Source organism: Astatotilapia calliptera, chromosome 6 (genome assembly GCF_964374335.1).
Source record: "Astatotilapia calliptera chromosome 6, fAstCal68.1, whole genome shotgun sequence".
Classification (NCBI taxonomy): domain Eukaryota; kingdom Metazoa; phylum Chordata; class Actinopteri; order Cichliformes; family Cichlidae; genus Astatotilapia; species Astatotilapia calliptera.
Genome location: NC_137427.1, coordinates 31,663,378 through 31,684,263, shown reverse-complemented (window position 1 = coordinate 31,684,263; position 20,886 = coordinate 31,663,378). Strand labels below are relative to the sequence as shown.

At 43.9% G+C, this 20,886-nt stretch overlaps 1 protein-coding gene across 1 annotated transcript in view; it reads left to right on the top strand.

Moving 5' to 3' along the window:
• Positions 1–2,303: 2,303 nt before the first annotated feature.
• The window catches only part of LOC113024497 (protein ELFN1-like), a 138,600-nt gene continuing 120,017 nt past the window's right edge, over positions 2,304–20,886 (top strand). Inside the window, exon 1 of the mRNA XM_026171642.2 lies at positions 2,304–2,659. The gene's annotated coding sequence lies outside the window, so the exon portion shown is untranslated. The remainder of the gene's footprint in view (positions 2,660–20,886) is intronic.

Below are 20,886 nucleotides of genomic sequence, written 5' to 3'. Positions count from 1 at the left end.
TTTAGTTGAGGTTCACTTGATATGTTTAAGTCTGCATAGATTACAAATCAGAGTGGATTTAGTTTGTTTGGTATTGAATATTGATTTCTGCTAAAAGCTCCCATGTGAACTGATTGTGTTTTAGTAGATCTATAAACTGATCACGCACAGTGTAATCAAAGCTTTAATGTCATGAATAAATCATTTTACCTCTAATAATCAAACCTTGGTTTGAAAAAGCATGTTGGGAAATTAGGATCATCAAAGTCTTAGTGCGAGGGCATCTAAGAAGAGGCTGAGGCGGACTGATGATCGCTGCAAATAATACATGCAAATCATACAGAGAGGGTGTAAGAATACTTTATGTTGCATTTCATTGATTTGTCCATCTAAAGGTAATAATCTTCCTTTTAGCGCTGCGTGCAGTGCAAATGAGCTTTGAAAACAACTACTGTGTGCTTCACTAATGTCGCATCTTTGAAGCATCCAGCAGAAATGTTCTCATTTATTCGATTTGTTTTATTTCCACCCGAAGAACGTCAGCTTGCTTGCCAGCTGGTGTAGGAAATGTCTCTTTAGCTGCTGAAATCTCCGCTACATTTACCAGCTAATCGATAACTTTGTCATTAATCTGGTGCTGCATGAGAAGGTAGGTGTGCCGTGGGCTTTTCAGAGCCTTTCTCCTGGAAACAGATGCTGATACATCTGGACGCAGTTCTGATGGGAGCAGAAGGAGTGAAAGAAATGAGTGTAGTTGAAAAGCTAAAACACGGCGCTGGAGGGAACTAAATGTAATGTTGACATCAGGACACAGGCGATAATGCCCTGTGGGCTCATTCTGACCATTGTTATTGCCTGCTGTAAATCTACCAAGTCAGACAATCTTCAGATTTTGAAGAATCCTTTAGTAAAAACACACAGAGTGGCTTTGATATGCTGATTAAGTTTTCTGTCATTTAACTCACCCTTTTTATTCCATCAATAATAATATGGTGATTCATCATTCAATACTTAAGTCCCTCGTGGGGATGCTTTAATACAGTAGGTCAGCGGTCAGCTGCCTCAATAACCCAGCAGAAGCAGGAGATTTAATATGCGATTCACAAAAGCTCCTGAGTGGTCTGCTGTGCAGTCCTGTATGATTTTACTTACCCCACATGCCCACAGAGGCAGACACGAGCATGGATTTATGCAAATGAATGAGGTGTCTTTCCCTCTGTTTCTTCCTTTGTCCCCCCACCCAGCCTCATCTGCCCCTAATTCCTAAATACTCAATCATGCAGGATGAGGGTCACAAGGCTCGGGTTCACTATAATGCCAGCCATCACCTGCAGCCATGTAGCGCTAGGTCACTGGATTTATATATAGTTTCCATATCCATTAATACAACACAAAACATAAGCCAGAGGACACCCAACTGTGTGTTTAATGTGCACGACTTTTAACAGAAGCTCTGATATTTTTTCTTCTTCTCTTTTTAGACCACAGTACATGTTGTAGTGGTGATATGTGGTTTCAGCATTCATAGCGCTTTTAAGTTGTTTAGCTATTTATCCGCACCCACGTGTGTGTGTCTGTTTCTGTATGTGTGTGTGTGTGTGCCTGCACTAAAGAGGCAGTTAATCTGACCATGTCTGCTGGCAGGACATCAGGTTGCCCCGTAGTGCATGTAGGCAAACAGCCAACCTTAAATAACATTGAACTGTTCAGTCTGGTAGGCTTCTGTCACTTCGCCTCCAGCTGCAGAGACCTGATGCTTCCAGCAGCGGCAGCTGGAGTGCAGATAGAAAAAGGCAGTAATGTGAAATCCTATCACTCCAAAACAAACTACAGTATATCTCTAATGCTATTCTGCACGGCTCTTCTAGTCTTCTAAAGAACTCCAGGCTGGATTTCATATAGTTTCGTGAAGAACTTTCACGGTTTGGGTTTGATAGTGCAGCACTTATACAGCTACAGTATGTCGCTCTCCAAATGGGAAAGCATCTAATCTAAATGACTGTCTGCTGCGCTTGAAGTGCCAAGCAACCCTCTCTCTCTCTCTCGCTCTCTTGGCTACCGGAACAGCTGGCTGGTGGACGCTTTAGTTCAGAGAAGAAGCGACGGATCGAGGCACATAGCTATAGAAACAGAGGGAGAGCAGAGGAAAGAGAGAGAGAGAGGGAGAGAGAGGTGGAATTCTAACGAATTAATCACCGTCTGTTCCCGTGAGTGTGTGTGTGAGAGAGAGAGAGCGTGAGAGTCAAAGGCAGTGAAATAGAGAGAGAGAGAGAGAGAGAGAGAGAGAGAGGAGGGGGAGCGGAGCCTGACGCAGTGTGAGAGGCAGAAACTGAGAGGAGAGAGGCAAAGAACGAGGGAGACAGCAGCGGGCAGGCAGCGCGTCACATCAGGCGCCGTTTTGCATCCAGAAAATCTTGACGCGGGTCAATAACCACATTGACTGATGCCGTGATCGCACGAGCCACTTCCCGGTCACCGCTCTTCACGGAGACCGCAGAGGAGACAAGCTGGGACAAATCAGTACAGACAAAGATAAATACACATATATATAAATATAAATATCCCAGTATCAACAAAACCACACATACTGCCAGAGGCAACGAGGGGACGTTGGTGCCGCGGACACCTGCGAGGCGAAGCTCTTCTTCTTCTTCTTTTTCTACGCTTGCATCTGGAACAGGTAAAGTGAAAAACCATGAGGAGCATGTGTGAACTGCGTGCAGGGCTTTCATGTGCGTTTCATGTGTGTTTCTCGTGATGGCTGGACTCGCATTGCGTAGGCAACTTTGAAATATGTCAAGCGCTCTGGCATTCCTGCGGTTCCGAATTTACCGACACTGAAGCCCGTGTCTAAGAATGTGTGTGTGTGTGTGTGTGTGTGTGTGTCTCTCTCTCTCTCTCTATGTGTGCGTGTGCACGTGCGCGTGCATTGGTGGTGAAGGGGGGGGGGGGGGGGGATTTGCTGAATGGCTATTCCCAGGCAGCTTGTCTTGACTGTCTTATCTCCATCCTCATGAGTCCATTGATAAATGCGGGCGCAGATACAGTACGTACACCCAGATTTACATTATCAGTCCGGTGGATGCATGCCTGACAGACACCGTGCTCAATTCCGTGCAAGTAATTTCTGTTCAGATTTTGATGCAAGCCTGCTCAGGATTTGGTAATATTTCTGAGGTGGGGCCACATTTTGCTCACATTTAGCTCGGTCACTTGCTCTTACTGTAGTTTTCGTCCCGGGACGCTCTGTAGTGCCAGAGCCTTCATACCCCTCTGCAGCCCCGTGTTCAGCACCTTGGACAGCGGCTCCACACAAGCCGGGTCGCCGGAGAGAAAAATCCTGCACTCCGAACTCTTCCCCCCCCTCCTCTGTGTTGATGATGTTTTGAAATCGTTATTTCAGCTGTAGATGTCTTACTTTATTCTCAAGCGGAAATAACTTTACACTCATATGATGCCGAAACAGTATTCTCCATAATTTCTGTTTTCCCCCTCTAAACACGCAGAGCACCTTCACCACTGCACTGTAGAAAATCCCACCATAGAAGAAATTGACCATGTGCAGGTGCAGGTGACTAATTAAAGGGGCATTCCTGGGATTTGGTATTATGTTACCTTAAAGTTGGGAGAACATGAGATTGGGTGAAAATTGGGTGTCTGTTGGTTTCCTCCCTTCAGGGGTCACCATAATTTCTCACACCTCAGTCGTTTCTCCACATTTCTCTTCCTTAACAATGGCTTCTTGACAGACAGCCTTCCACTGAGACCTTCTGATGATGCCTCAGTGAACAGTAGATGGATCAACTAAAAGTCCAGATGCATCTCTGAGGTCCTGTGTCAGGCCCTTGTTGGATTTTTCTTTTCCATTTCTTAAGGACACGACTTTCAGATACTGTTCTGTTATAGGTAGTTTTTTAGGCCTGCTACTCCTTTTGTCCTCTACTTGTCCAGTATCCTCAAATCTTTTAAGGACACACTGCACACTATGCCAAGATATGCCAGGTTTTCAACTAAAAGCTCTTTCGAGAATCACCTTGTTGACACAGAAATGCTATTTTATGTCTGCTAATTTTTATATATACATTTTTCCCAACAGGCTGCTAATTCCTCTTTAAGGGTCTCCACAGCAGATCATCTGCCTCCATCTCAACCTGTCCCTACCATCCTCCTCTGTCACACCAGCCCTCTGCATGTCCTCCTTCACTATATCCACAAACCTCCTCTGTGATTTTCCTCTTTTCTCCATCCTCAACTTCCTTTGTCAAGTATATCCACAATCACTCCTTTGCCCATGTCCAAACCATCTCAGCCTTGTGTCCTAACATTGTCTCCAAACTGCTCAACCTGAGCGGTCCCTCTGATGTACTCATTTCTGATTGTGTCCATCCTGATCACTCCCAGTAATCATTTTAGCCTTTTGAACTCTGCCACCCACTCCTCCTCCCATTGTTGTGTCAGCACCACCATCTCCAAACCATACATCACAGTCGGTCTCACTACCATCTTGTAATCCTTCTCTTTCCCTTTAATTTAGACCAAAATGAGGTCAAAATTAAAGCAGCTTATTACGAATCCCAAACATAATATTGTGTCTCCTAACTAGACCTTTTGTCAAACTTTAGTGTCACCTCCTGAGCTGCATAAGTCATTATTTTTCAGGTTTCATGATCATTGTGACAAATAAATGAAACTTCCTGTGTGAAACCAATGGTGAATCCCTTAAAGGAAAAACTGAATACGAGTAGAGAAACCTAATTAATGATAATTCTTCCTAATAGGGCACCGGGTGGGCTGGACTGACTTAATGAACACTGGAATAACGTGAAGTGTATTCACATGGTTTTCACAGTAACCGGATTTGAACCCTGTTGAATACTTAAAGTAGATTTTTGGGAGACCTTTTGTTACCTCTCATCGCCATCATGCAAACATCACTTCAACAGAGTTTCACACATTCAGAGTGACGAGCAGCAGCGCTGTTTAACACTGGGACTCGTGGTGGCTCCAGACTTTGCTAAATAAGTTTCATTCCTTCCCTCCATGCTTTTATTTGTTTCCACATCTTTTCCATAAATGAATAAACTGGCTGTGAAGCCATAAACCACACCTTTAAAAACAGCCCTGACGTGTTTTTTATAAACACAGCAGCCCGCTAAGTGCACGCGTGTGAGCCAGAGTCACTCAGCCAGTTAAATTTTGGCTTCTGTGCCCCGTGCCTCCTGCCCACTGCCCCACTATCTCTTGTAACGGATGTTGTTGCCACTTTGTCCCATAGGGCATGGACTACTAACAGAGTTTTTCCACTGACTGACTCCAATTGTTGGCTGAGTGCCACAGAGGGAGAGCAGGAAAGAAAAGGAAGAAGGAAAGATTGATAGAAAGAAAAGAGCGAGAGAGGAGCATGGCCCCACTCCTGGCACCATGAATAGACACGAGGTAGTTCCAGCATTAACAGTTTCAATGACTCAGTTTAGGACATTATGCTTTTGGGATTTTAAAATGGTTGACTGGCTCTTTTTAAGGCCGGAGATCCTCTGTCACAGTGAAGTCTTTACTTATCCTGGGAATTCACTGATAACTATCTTAGAGGTCGCTCATCTTGCTTTCATCCTGCATTAGCACTGCAGTGCTTGCTGCAGCAGTACACTTCTCCAATCAACAGGGACATCCCCCCTTCTCCCCTACAAACCTGTGCTTACCAACCTGCTTTGTTTGGTTGTTAAGACCTAAAAGCTTTGCACGACTAAGCCAAACAACATCTCTTTGCAAGCAGCTCCACAGTGAGAGCATTTTGTGCCAAAGCGGCACAAGTGGGAAAAATCTTGCGACCTTAATGGTTACATTTCTAATAAGACAGGTGGCAACACTAAAAATCAGCCATAATGAGAAGTGACAACTTTAGTGGAGAGGAACTGCCAGGATGTCCGCAGGACTAAATGAATGAAAACTGATGGGCGGTGATGTCTGTACTGCTTTCAGTTGGTGCTCTTAACCTTCTCCTGAAGTTGTAAGACGTTTTTTTCTCTCCATCTCTTGCTGTCTCATTTACTGTAGACCCAAGAGCGAGCTATCCATCCATAGTACAATCCAAGTACCTAGAGGCATGACTGTGGGGCAAGTTCTTCAGGAATAGCGCGGCGATGTAATGGGAGCTCACTCCTTGCTCTCCCATCCACTTATTGCATTTTTTCGCCCCTTTGGCTGTCGCTGCAAGAGAGCAACACAGGGCGTGTATCTGGTGAAATCCCCAGCTTAATTTCAGAATCAACTCTCACCAGTTTTTATTTGTCAAAGCCATCCATATTTCAACAGAAACCAGCTCCCCATATTAAGCATGTTGGTGCAGAGTGCTGGCAGAAGCTCTCGTCATAATGTTGATCTTTGTTGAGAGGGAATACCCCGTCGTGTGGAAGCAAATCCGCTTGCATAGTTAATGTGGCACCTCAGTGCTGACTGGGCCTGAATGTGAATACCTTTTTCCCCTTTACTGCGCTATTACTGCAAAATGTTGTGTTACATTTATTGTTTTTCCTTCTTTTTCTTAATAGAAATACAAGTTGGTTGTACAAAAGTCTTAGATTAGGCTACTTGTGTTGAAAGGGGAAAAACTTAACACCTCCACGCTCATGGAGTCATGCACAACGTGCAGCCACAGCAGCCGTGGCATGCACACGTACTCAGCTGAATGCGAACAATGCATGTGCACAAGAAGGGGAGAGGGACGGGTAGCGCAAATAAACACACGTCTACACACAGAGGTGCACGCGGGCGTGCTACAGACACACACTTCCCAGCAAAGGATGCGCACACTCAGGCGAGCACATGGATTAATAATGTACCATATTCCCTGTAGGAGGCTAGTTAGCATTTCAGGAAGATTGCACAAACACTGGGGAACTGTAATTAGGAAGTTATTGTTACAAGTTGCAACTCTCTGTCTCTCTCCCTTTCTCTCTCTCTTTCACGACACACACACACACACATACACACACACATTGGTAAGCATATAGGCGCATGCATGAATAAAGAATGCAAATGGTGAAGGTTGGGGTAGAGTATTTCTCAGCAAAAATGAGCAGAAACAACACAGAAAGATTAGATACACTATAAAAATGCAAGAATTTTTGCACAGCAATTTGCAGTTTTTGTAAATGCAGCTGAATATCAATGCTGACGCCTCTGAAATACTACCAGCGACCTACTGTGATTATATTCTATGCTGAAATGCACTTTATTTTATTAGAGTTAGTCTGCTGATGTAGATTACAGTAGGAGTACAATGCCAGTAAGTCTACTGAAATTAACAAGGAATGTTTTTGCAGTTTATGCCACAAGACATGTGCAAAATAAATCAGGGGTGTGACATTGCCCCAGACAAAACCTGAACAGTGCGTTAAAGCAACACAAAAGTTGTCTAAAAGAAGACTAACGCATTAAAAATACTCCAAAAACCTGCTGCCACAAAAAAAGGGGAGCGCACAGTTTCTGTGGTCTGGAGTGTGACTGGAATCCAGCTTGTGGTGCATACAGCATTAAAAAGGTGCGTTTAAAAAAAATTCAGAGTAACATCTCCTTTCGCAAATAGTCCCGATGTCAGAGAGCGGTAGCTTCAGAAAAAATTCTTCAGAAGTTTTTTGTCTTATTCTATGGTGGATCTCAAATACTGGGCAAGTGAGCCAATCAAATCTGTCTGCATAGATGCAAAGAGAAAATCTTCCTCTAATGTAGCTGTAGCTCTAATGTATAGCCAATTAGCGAGTAAGAAGCTATCCTCTCACAGCTCTGAAGTGGAAGGTGAGCTTTTCATTTTGGTCTGACGAAGGCCGTCAAAGTTTGCCCAACAGCAGCTGCATCCATTTAGGGTCTCGAGTCGCGGTGCATAAAGATTCCTGAGAGCCTGTTTCATTAACCCGGTCGTTACATTTTGAAATGCTGAGACAACCCAAAGCTGACCTCATACCTCATATCCATAGCGTAAATGATGAACGAGGTGCTTAATATCTGCTGACACGTATCTCGCTGTTGCCAGTTTTCCACAACTCGACCTAATCCTGACCTACACTCCCCAGTAAAGCTCTACGTAGCTTCTCCTTTTTCCTGTGTCTGTCCAAACATATTCCCGCTCTTCCCAAATTTACCTCTCATCTCTTCCCATCTATCTATACACATACCATAATGCACACGTCCTATGTGTGTGTGTATGTGTGTATTGAGTCAGCTAGTTTGTATGCCGGTTGCTGCCGTACCACCCCTCTCTAGAAATCAAGGCGAGATTGCTGTGTGTATGAGAGGAGGAGAAGAAGAAAGAGCAGAGAAGGGGGAGGGAAGGTGAAGAGGGTGAGGCGATAGAGACTGAAAAGAGAGATGGAGAGAGGGATAGCGATGCCACGGGGCGAAATGAAAAAGGCAGAGTGGAGAAAAAACCCCAGCAACAAAAGGGTGGAAGAATCGCTCAATAGACATGTTTTCCTCCCATTCTCCTCGTCCTTTTTTCCCTTTTCCCCTCTGCCCTCTGTTCTGCAGACAGAACTGTCGCTGTAGCAGAGGTGGTTTGGAGACTGTGGTCTGGCAGAGACTTGAAAAGCTCTCTGATGCTCTGTGTCTGAGGTGCTCTTCAGGGCTAAGAGGAGAAATCTCTCCGGCTGTCCCATTAACTAGTGGAGGCTGGACCATTGAAATCGTATTACCTTCTCTGACTGAGCAGCACATCGGCTTCCTGACAAAGATCAGATCTGTTGTTAAAACCCCGAGACGCCGGCAGCAGCAGAACAACACTGAGATTTTGTTTTTTGATATGTCCCTCCTCTCTTATCTTTCAGGCATCTCTTCTTTGGCGACAAATTTCTCTAGGGTTTAGGCGTCATTTGTATCCCCCTCCCATTGCTTGAAATGCTCTGAGAGCAGCTTTGAAAGAGGCAATGGTGGAGAAGAATGGTGAAGATGATTCTCTCCCCAGTTGCTTAACAGGTAACTTTTACATTTGAGAGTAAGATGATGATTGAATCCCCCCAAAACAATTTTGCTCAGTTTCTAAAAATCCAACCATTTTAACACCTGGAAGCTCTTTTTCAAACCACTTCACGGCGTGCATGGCTGCCCCGGAAACAAGATGTAAAGAACGTACTCAAATAGAAACCCTGAGACACGTCTAACGACTTCTTATTTACAAGGAGCTCATTATCTTTCTGTGAAGTGTGTGCGTGCCCTCAACGACTATTGTTTAATTACAGCTGAGCAATATTATTAGGAGACATCGGGATAGTCAAGCTTAGGGGTTAAAAGCAGAAAGTTTGGGCTTGTTTTTTTTTGTAAAAAAGAATTATAGAAATACAAGTATAAAGGGGAAGTATTCTGTGCCAGCAAGTGGGAAATATTAGCACATCCTTGTGAACTAGCTTGCTACTGACAGCATCCTGTGCTTAATTAATTCTGTTTTTTCTCCCATACTGTTATAATTGGTGGGGTAAGTCTTATTCACATCAGCACAGTCTACAGCACAGTTGGGTCCGAATCCCCCCCCCGAGACAAAACACTAAATCGGGCACAATCAGCTAACCTCGTAACTCCTCTGCTCACCGTCAACATACATCAGCAGCACATTGAATCCCTGATATGCGTGAGTTGTGTTATCAGGTAAGCTCTTTGTTTCTTTATTTTTCCAGCTTGTGGCAGAAGATCAAAAGAAAGCACTGAATGCACTGAAGAAGCTACTTTGTATGCATTTGTGTTACAAGTGTGAAAGTGGGCATCTACAAAAAGAAAAACAGCATTTCTTATGGTTTCAGTCTGTCAAGTCACGTCAAGTCAAGTTTGTTTGTATTGTCCAATATCCTATTCAGTGTCTCAGCGGGCTTTATAGGCTCACAGCAACAACAGCTCAGATCCAGAGCTTTCGAAGAGACAAGGAAATAAAAAAAGCAAAAAAAACCCCAAAAACTGTGAGCACACAAAAAATTGAAACTGCTTGAGAGGAAATTCGAAAAGATATTCTCTCCTCTCTGCTGGGAGTATCGAATAACCTCAGATGTGTCAATGATGGAGCAAGACATGGTCTATAATTCCAATGTTTCCACTAGCCTTTAGGTTTGTATAAACTCATGGAGCAGTTTGTGTAACGTTCTCAGGCAGTGGGGAGGACGAGCACAGGACTGAGTGAAAAAGCTCTATGAAATACACAAGTGTTGGCCGTTTCCAAAACCAGAGACCAAATTCAGAATCAGAATCAGAATCAGAATACTTTATTGATCCCTGGGGGAAATTATTTTTTGTTACAGTGCTCCATTTTAAACCAACATTAAGACAAGACAGACAATACGCTAACTAAGAATAGTACAATATATACATACATACATACATAAGTCACTTATAAATAAATAGTTGGAAAAGAAACATGTGTAGTTGTAGCAGCAAACAGTGTGTTAAGTGGATGCGTTGTACAGGGAGATGGCCACAGGCAGGAATGATTTCCTGTGTCGTTCAGTGGTGCTTTTCGGTAATCTCAGTCTCTCACTGAACGAGCTCCTGTGGCTGACCAGCATGTCATGGAGTGGGTGGGAGGTGTTATCCAACATTGTCTTTATCTTGGACAGCATCCGCCTCTCCGACACCACCTTGAGGGAGTCCAGCTCCATCCCCACAACATTGCTGGCCTTACGGATCAGTTTATTAAGTCTGTTGGCACCTGCGACCCTCAGCCTGCTCCCCCAGCATGCAACAGCATAGAGGATCGCACTGGCCACAACAGACTCATAGAAAATCCTCAGCATTTTCTGGCAGATGTTGAAGGACCTCAGTCGCCTCAAAAAATAGAGACGACTCTGGCCCTTCCTGTAAAGTGCTGTGGTGTTTTTAGCCCAGTCCAGTTTATTGTCAATGTGTACTCCAAGGTATTTATAGTCCTCCACAATGTCAACACTGACCCCCTGGATTGAAACAGGGGTCAAGTGTTTCCTGGTCTTCCTGAAGTCCACGATCAGTTCCTTGGTCTTTGCCACATTGAGCTGCAGATGATTCTGCTCACACCACGTGACAAAGGAGTCGACCACAGCCCGGTACTCTGTCTCATCATCCCTGCTGATGCATCCAACCACCGCAGAGTCATCAGAAAACTTCTGAAGATGGCAGGTCTCTGTGCAGTGGCTGAAGTCTGTGGTGTAGAGGGTGAAGAGGAAGGGGGAGAGGACAGTCCCCTGTGGTGCCCCTGTGTTGCTAATCACCTTGTCAGACACACACTGTGGGAGACGTACATATTGTGGTCTTCCTGTCAGGTAATCAACAATCCAGGACACCAGAGAAGCATCCACCTGCATCGCTGCTAACTTATCACCCAGGAGGGTCGGCCTGATGGTGTTGAAAGCACTGGAAAAGTCAAAAAACATGACCCTCACAGTGCTCGCCGGCTGGTCCAGATGGGTGTAGACACGATTGAGCAGGTAGATGATGGCGTCCTCTGTTCCGAGACGAGGCTGATAAGCGAACTCAGAACTGCAGACTCAGACTCAGCATAAACAGTTTATGAAAGACTCCACACAGCTGGGGGGCACAGGTCTTGAGGACAAGGGGACTCACTCCGTCTGGTCCAGCAGACTTGCCTGAGTGAAGTCTCCTCATTTGCATCTCAACCTGGTATTGAGTGAAGGTGATGGGTGGGGGAGGGGGGTCAGGAATCTCACAGGAGGCAACATGTGAAGAGAGAGGCTGGCACAGTGGTGTGGCTCTGGATTCCAGGCTGACTACAGGTGAGGTTGTGGGGGTGGGAGCAGACACTGTGGTGTTGAATCTATTGAAAAACAGATTCAACTCGTCGGCTCTATTCTCACCTCCCTCAGCTCCCCTGCTGTTGGTTGGCCTGAATCCAGTGATGGTCTTCATGCCCCTCCACACCTCTCTCATGCTGTTCTGCTGGAGTTTCCACTCCAGCTTCCTCCTGTAATTGTCCTTAGCCTCTCTGATCTTGTCCTTTAGTAACACCTGGATCTTCCTCACCTCCTCTTTGTTGCCCCCTCTGAAAGCCCTCTTCTTGTTGTTGAGGAGGGCTTTGATGTCCTTAGTCACCCACGGCTTGTTATTTGGGTAACAATGAACAGTCTGAGCTGGAACAATGGAGTCGGTGCAGAAAGTTATGTAGTCTGTGATACACTCAGTAAGCCCATTGATGTCCTCGGCGTGTTTCCCAGTCGGTCACCTCGAAACAGCCCTGTAGTTCCGCTATTGCCTCCTCTGACCACCACCTAACAGTCCTGGTGGTCACAGGTTCCCTCCTCACAATTGGCACATAGCGGGGGGTGAGGTGAATCAGGTTATGATCTGACCTACCAAGTGGGGGGAGGGAGGAGGAGCTGTATGCATCCTTGACGTTAGCATACAGTAAGTCTAAAGTTTTCTCTCCCCTGGTGGGACAGTCCACATATTGTTTGAATGTTGGTAGTGTATTGTCCAGTGATACATGGTTGAAGTCACCCGAGATCACAATAAAGGCACTCGGGTGCTGAGTCTGTAGCCGAGCTATGGCAGAGTGGATAGTGTCACATGCAGCTGTGGGGTTAGCAGAGGGGGGAACATAAACAGCCACCAAGATGACGTGAGAGAATTCCCTGGGTAAATAATACAGCCTGAGTCCAACAGCACACAGTTCAGTGTCCGGGCAACAAATCCTTTCTTTGATTGTTATGTTGGCAGGGTTACACCACCGGTTGTTAACTAAAACAGCAAGCCCACCTCCTTTACGCTTACCGCTAGCGATGCTGTCCCTGTCCGCCCGAACAGTGTGGAAGCCTTCCACTGAAGCATTCTCATCGGGAATGACCTGGTGCAGCCATGATTCGGTGAAACACATCAGGCTACACTCTCGGTATTCCCTCTGACTCCGTACCAGTGCTGAGAGCTCGTCGATTTTAATTGCCAACGATCGCACATTTCCCATCACGATAGACGGCAGACACGGTTTAAACCTCCTCCTCGCTTCGAGCCTCCGCTGTCTCACCGTCACCTTTTTTCTTCTCTTCTGTCCTTGACCTCTGCATCCCCGATGTGTTTTCCTCCAAATTTCAGCTGGTACTTCTGCGGGCACTTCTGCGGGCCTGGCCAGCGAACCGGCCGGCATCAGGGCGATCAGCTGATCTCTGGAGTAAACAGTCCGTGCGTGTAGGAGATGTGCCGCGGTCCCGTTCCTTGATAAAAGTAACAGTTCCACGGCCACCAGAAGAACAAAAACTCTCTCAATCCACATGATTGAGTAAGAGATAGAAAACGGAGGAAAATACAAGTCAGACAAAAAAAAGAATACGTAAGAAAAAAGAGCTAAACTACGAGAAAAGCAGGAGCGACTGTAACAGGCTGCACGCTGGTTGGCGCATGCGCACTACTCCATTCAAATTCAAGCTAATACTGGATGTTTTCACCATTCGAAGTGGAATCCTCGTGTTTTTATCAAAACATCTTAAAAATATATAAAGTAGGATAGTTAAAATAATTCAGCAATGCATAACTTGTGAGGCTTTCGAGAAAGGTATAGCTGAAGAAGTCAAACATCAAAAAAGACACATGAATGTACATTCACTGGCCACTTGATTAGGTTCAGCTTACTCTTACCGCCTTGAACCTCTTTTGTCTTCAGGCATATATTTAACAAGGTTCTGGAAACATTCCTCAGAGAATTTGGTCCATATTGGTAAAAAAAATGGTAAAATGGCCTGTATTTGTATAGCGCTTTAATAGTCCCTAAGGACCCCAAAGCGCTTTACACAACCTGTCATCCACCCATTCACACACTGGTGATGGCAAGCTACATTGGAGCCACCGCCACCCTGGGGTGCACTGACAGAGGCGAGGCTGCCGGACACTGGCGCCACCGGGCCCTCTGACCACCTCCAGTAGGCAACGGGTGAAGTGTCTTGCCCGAGGACACAACGACCGAGACTGTCCAAGCTGAGGCTCGAACCAGCATTACAAGGCAAACTCCCAACTCTTGAGCCACGATCGACCAATATTGAGATGTTGGCATCATTTGTTGGTCACACATCCATGATGTGAATCTCCTGCTCCATCGCATCCCAAAGATGCTCTGCTGGATTAAGATTTGTTGACTGTGAAGACCACCTGAGTACAGGAAACTCAATGTCATGTTTAAGAAACCAGTCTGAGATGATCTGAGCTTTGTGACATGGTGTGAGATCCTGGTGGAAGTAGCAATCAGAAGATGGGCGCACTGTAGTCATAAAGGGATGGACATGGTCAGGAACATTACTCAGGTAGGCTGTGGTTTTTGAATGATGTCTTGCACCAAGGAAATATCCCCAGCACTATTACAACGCCAGCCTGAAATACTGATGGTTTTGATTTTTGAAACCAAATTCTAATACTACCATCACAACTTCAGCAGAAACTGAGACATCACATCAGGTTTTTCCGATCTTCTATTATCCACCTTTGGTCTCAATTTCCTGTTTTTAGCTGTCAGGAGACGAATCCAGTGTGGTCTTCTGCTTGTAGCACAACACAAGGAGGTCTGACATCATACATTCGGTAACGAGTGGTTATTTGAACTACTTTTGCCTTCATACCAGTTCAAAAAAGCCTGGCCATCCTTCTCTGACATCAACAAGACATTTTCTCTCAGAGAACTGCTGCTCACTGGATAGTTTCTCTTCTTTTGAACCACACTCTTTAAACTCTGCTGATGGTTTTTGTGGGAAAATCCCAGTAGTCCAGCCTGTTAGCCTGCCTGCAGTTGGTGTAGGCAGGCTTTAAAAAAAGCTAAAGCTGCAACCTACTTTCACCCAAGGTCCTCTTTTTTCATGTGGCAATTTAATCGTACCATGTCATGTCAGTTGTCACTGGTGCATACTGTGCTTTGTGCAGGGGTCTCTTTAGCCAAGACATCATTAAAGTTAAATGGATCAATAAAATGAATGACTATTTCCTTAATCAGATCCACTATGACAGTCTTGGATGGCTGAAACAACTTCTCAGTTTTCAGCCACTCGCTCTGTGTTAAATAGTTTATGGTTATGATTTGTACTTTTTCAAGTTAATTAGTAATACCCATATGGCTGGCAGGGAAGCCAGCTTGATAAGTGGGTGTCCAATTTAAGTGTCTGTTTTGGTAAATTTGTGAAACACGGCCACAAGTGAACTTCAACCAGGAACAAAAGAAAACTAGTTTTTTGAAATAAACAGTTTCGGGCATTTGATTCATGAATAATGCGTAAACACAGTGTGTACGTGTAAAAGTAACGCAAGCCCCACTATTTGTTGTTTCTGAATTTATTAGTGTAAGTGGATGCCATACTATTTGATGGTAAGGCTGCTGTTCACAGCTGCAGGTTTTTAGGAGTCCTGTGATCAAACATGTTTTTGCTTAATTGATCCCGTGTTTCCATGACTTGTCCTTGTTCCTGTTTTCGATTTTTAAAAATCTTCTTTGTTCAATTTAGCACTCCAGCTATTTACAAGCTTTGTGAAATCATCCAGTTGGCAATCACAGCAGAGGCTAAACCATACAAACCCTTTGTCAATTAGCGCGCTGCAACACCGGGGGGAAATACCAGCGCTTGGCAGGCAAATGTGTGTTTGGTGTGTGTGTGTGTGTGTTTATTAATGTGTCTGTTTTGTGTGAATTACTAAGTGACTGAGTGAACGAGTGGGCAGACTAAGTGTTTGAAGGAGGTCAGAGGTCGTGTGTGTATGTTTATGTCAATTTGGGTGGATAGCACACATGCATATGTGTGTGTAGGCAGCAAATGCTGCCGGAAAATGCGTGTGTGTTTCCGAGTGTGCGCCGAGACAAACTAAATATCACTCCTTGTATAATCCTTTAATTTCCCAGAGCGTTGTGCATTTTATCCAGTTTTTGTAGCCAGCTTGAAGACACACAGAAGTGTGCTGAGAGTCTGTGTGAGGGAGTGTGCGTGTACGTGTGCGTGTACGCGTGCGTGTGTGCGCGTGCACTATGTGTCGGACAGCCGAACCAAAGAAAAGAAAGAGAAACATGAGCACGGCATTGATATCTGTCAGCTGCTGGCAGTTTGTACTGCATGTTGGAAGTGTGACATGCTCTGTATTGAGGCATATGCTGGGTGTTAAATGTGTGAGTGAAGGCAGTGTAAGGTGTATATGATTTATAATGGCTGTCTGCGCTCAGCCTATGATTTTCTCCTTCTGTCTGTCGCTTTTTCTGTTTCCCGGGCATTGTGTTGTGATGTGACATGTTGTCTTCTAGCTTCTGCAGATTGGTTTTGTTTGAGGAGCCTTGCACAAAATGTTAAGAGTCGGCTCTTTATTTCAGCTTGTCTCGGGCGGTAAAAACATGCTGTTCAGAGTCATGAGTGCTAAAAAGGGAGCTGTCCGGTCTCAGGCTACAACTGATGATTGTTTTTCTTTAGAGTGAATCCTCCAATTATTTTCGATCGATGTTTATGAAACCACAAACAAGGACTTTAAAAAAGTTCATCACCTTTTTTTTTTTCCAAAGGGACCAACAAAAAGAAGCAATTCTTCCACTGGAGAAGCTCGAATCAGGAGTGTATGTTTGTTAATAAAGAATGACTTGTGATTAACTTGTCATTGACCCCACTAATGGATTAAATGACTGTATAACTGATTTGAGATTTTTGGGTTACGTTACTGTGCAAAAGTCTTAAGCCAACCCACATATCTTTATATTGTACTTACTTTTATATTATGCTTAATTTTCAACGTTTTGCTTTGGTACCTGGCTGCTTGTTCGATCATTTGCAGTTCAATCCTTTTCATTTTTTCATTTTTTCAGAGGAATGTTTTTTAGTTTAACTGTTTGACACTGATCTATGGCTCATTCAAGAATAAGGAAAGCACCTAACTCAAGAGATAAACCAGACGACTGAGCAAAGAACCAATTTTATTACCAGCAGCCTGTCACAAAAACTAACTTTTAGCATTGCTTTAGCTGAAGCTATGAAAAATGTCAAAGATGCCCCAGATTAACAGGCATAAAATAGTATTAATAGACCGATGAGGTGATTTTCAAAGAGCTATTAGCTGAAACTGGACAAGTAGAGGACAAATGAAGAAGGCCTTAAAAAATTATCGTCAGCAGATGAAATGTATCTTAAAGTCATGTCCTTAAGAAAGAGAAGGAAAAATCCAGCAAATATCTGACACAGACCCTGAGAGATGCATCTGGCTCTCAAGCTGATCATTGAAGCCTCATCAAAAAAGGAAACAAAGCCATTTTTAAGGAAGTGCTGAAATTATGCCAAATTATACAGGAACTGAACTGAGAATCTGGGGCAACAGATCTTGGAGAGTGATGAATCAAAAAATAGAATTTTTGGTCAATATGCAAGTAGAGGGTCAGGAGAGAGCAGTGAGTGAGGGTAACAGCTGGGAAACTGAGAGAAATGCTTAGTTATGCCATATCAGACAAGAACTGGGCAGAAAATCATTTATGGAGCGACGAATCCAAACGTGTAAGATTGTTCAAATCAGCAATATGTATGAAGGAGGTCAGGCAAAACTGAGGGCATTATGAACGCAGGAAAGTACCGTCAAATTTTGATCCACTGTGTAACACTATCAGGAAAATGTCTGACGGGCAACAGCTTCATTTTTAAGCATGACAATGATCCCAGACACACTGTCAGTGCAGTAAAAACATACCTGGATAGAAAGGGAAGAGAACAAAAGCAGCCAGCATCCAAAGAAGAGCTTTGAATGTCCTTCAAGAAGCCTGGAGAGCTATTCCTGAAGACCACTTAAAGAAATGACTAAGAGAGTTCGGGCTGTGCTGAAGAATAAAGGTGATCACACCAAATATTGACTTTCAAACTTGTTAGAAATGTACAAGTTCTGTTTGTGCCTCAGATACTGTATTTCCATGTATGTTTGCATGCTTTAATAAATCACTCTACCTATTGTCAATTTTTTATACAATATAAAGAAATGAGGGGTGATTAAAAACATCTGGACAACAGCCAGTAGTAGATCCAGTAACTGAGAGATGGGGTACATCCTGTAAGCCACAAACGGCAACATGAAAGTAATTTTTTTATTACCGCAAATGCTTAATTAAAGCTCAGATTGCTGCATAACGTTTTCTGTTGTGTCACGCATTAAATAAAAAGGTTGTAACTACAGTCATGTGTCTAAAATATTGTTAAAAATAATTTGAAGCTGACAGGAGATTCAGCTGCTTCTGTGCAAGAATGACAAAATGCACCTACCAGCACTTCCAAAGTGCACTAATTAACGCATCAGATCTTATTTGTTTTAATTGTTCAGAAACCAAAGTGTACAAACACCTCACAACCACACTGTGATAACAAGATCCCTCCGAATTTTAAAGTACAATGAGTCATGAGCTTCACGTGTGCTCGCGGCTCGATTTTGTTTCTTCTGGACAGAATAAGGCTCGTTTTCCCCATTTTTCTAGTAATGGCTTCATATACCTTACAGACATGAGAATGATACTGATCCTCTCATCTATGAAAGCAATTAAGTGCATTTTCCAAAGTGTCAAATTATTCCCTCAAGCAATCGCAAATTATATTTAATCTCTACCATCAGTTTGACTTTGGAAGTAATGCATAGTTAAACACTTTAAACATTTCTTTAATCTTTAAAAGTAAGGTAACTTTATCTTTTACTTTTCTTCAAAGTTTTTATTTTTTAAGGGAACTGAAAACACACGCTGAGCATGAAATGCTTCACAGGGCAGGCGACATCCTGAGATGGTGAAAACAGTGTGAAAAGAAATTAAGAAAGGCAAAAGCAAAGAAAAATCTTTGTGAATGTATCACAATGGCTCAGTGTTAGATGCACTCCCATCCTTATTTCTCCATCCCCTTAGATCTCCCACAGACATCTATTACCATGACAACACCGAGAATCCTGGGTAACGACAAACAAGCGGCGCTGTCAACCGCTCAGGACTGTTCAAGTGTTCAAGTGCTTCAGAGCTGCAGCAGGCGATGCTTCGCTCTGTGACACAGGGAAACTTAACCTTTCCCTTTTAATGACTTGTCAGGTTAAGCGACAGCAGAAATGTGTTTAAATCAGCTCGATTTAACAGCATAATCTCACGACATGCCCCTTTTCTATGAGGCCTTCCTCCTTCGGGGACTTTTTGGGAACAGTTCCCATCAGCATTACACAGGTGCGCTGCACCAGATGCCAAGATGCTACAAGTGAGAGTAAAGTTTTTTGGCCCATAAATCACTTATTCAATCAAAAAATAAATCTGAAATCATATTAGGAGTGAAAGGTCAGGGCTGTCCTTAAACTGCAGTTAAAATAATCTCATCACAAAGTCCATACACTTCCTGTTCTGGGCATTCAGTCATTTTACAAGCAGGGCTGGTTCTTGCCTTGGTGACATCACCCACTGGTCTCTCAAGTCCCAGTGGATGCATCAGAGGCAACTGCGTGCAGACTGAAGTACACAGGGCATCAAACCACTAAATTGGCAGACAACCCACTCTTCCGGGAGTGGAGCTATTTGCCCGTCACTGCCATGAGTGGGATTTAACATCATTGTAAAGCTGTTGCTATGAGAGGCATATTTTCAACCCCCAGCACCTGCTTTCTTTTGGCACCACTAATCCACAACTACTGAGCTGAGCGTTGGAAAAACCCTAACGTCAAAGTTTGTTTTAGTGCCTTCTGTCTAGAATTTCACAATACAAGTTAGAGAAATATAGCACCATATCAGTGTCAGGATCCCGTCTGCCTGCTCTTCTTCATGTCCTCTGGTTAGAGTGGCACTGTAGCCTACAGTACAGTTAACCAGGCAGTGTCACCTAGCAACAAGTGTGTACATGCTCATGCTTTTATATGAAACATGTTTACAGCTCGTTTTTTTTTATTTTTTTAATCATTTTGTTTCTTCTTCTTCTTATTAGACGTTATGTGTAACATATCAGGAAACAATTAGAATTACAAGTGATGCATATTTATAGTTTGTGATGACTGTTGATCTGGTCATGGTGTGCCCAGGCTTTTACCCTTTGACAGCTGGGACAGGCTACAGCCCCCTCACCCCCAACCCGCTGCCATTTTCACAGTAGGCCTCTATTCAAAGCTGAGGACATGAAGAACAGCAGGCAGGTGGTTTGAAAGTAGGTGCCAGATCAGAATCGCCTGCTTCCCAATGAAAGCTGAGCCAGGTCCTGTGTTTAAAAATATATTTAAAAAAACAGGAAAATAACTAGTTAACACTCATTAAATTTGCACTGAATAATCAAGACTGTGATTGTGAGCCACTGCCACTCCTGTGTGCTGAGGCTGCCTTCCTCATGAATATTTCTGACATCAAAAAGCACAGCAGGCTTATTTAAAAGCATTTCAGCGTCTTAAAAAACCAGCAGCGCTCCAGAGATTTATTTAGATGTTCTTTCTAAAAGGCCTAAAATGTACATATTTAGTAAGGCAAAGAGTAACTGCAGAGAGCGAGAATGGTGCTCAGATTTTATCTCCACCGTGCACACAAAAATACAGATGCTGTTTTAGCTGAGCTTCCTGATAAAATCAGAGTAGCATATCATAGAGCGTGAGGCACTCACACACACACACACACACACACACACACACACACACACACACACACACACACACACACACACACACACTGGTGCACACACTGGTGCACACACACGGCAGCTGCATGGTGATGTCAGGAACAAAGTCACATCATCTTGGAGAGAAAACAGGCCAGAATCTCATCACAGCTTCCTGAAATGAGATTACCACCACAGCCTTGCTTTTATATAGAAGTCAATATATCATTCATTCCTCCCTGCCTCCTTCCCCTACAAATTGCATTAAATCCCACATGCGTCCCTTAGAATCAAGACTGGATTTCTGGGTGGGGTGTTCAAGCAAGAGCTGGAGAGAGAAAGAAGGGAGAGCGCGAGTGAGAGAAAGAGAGATGCG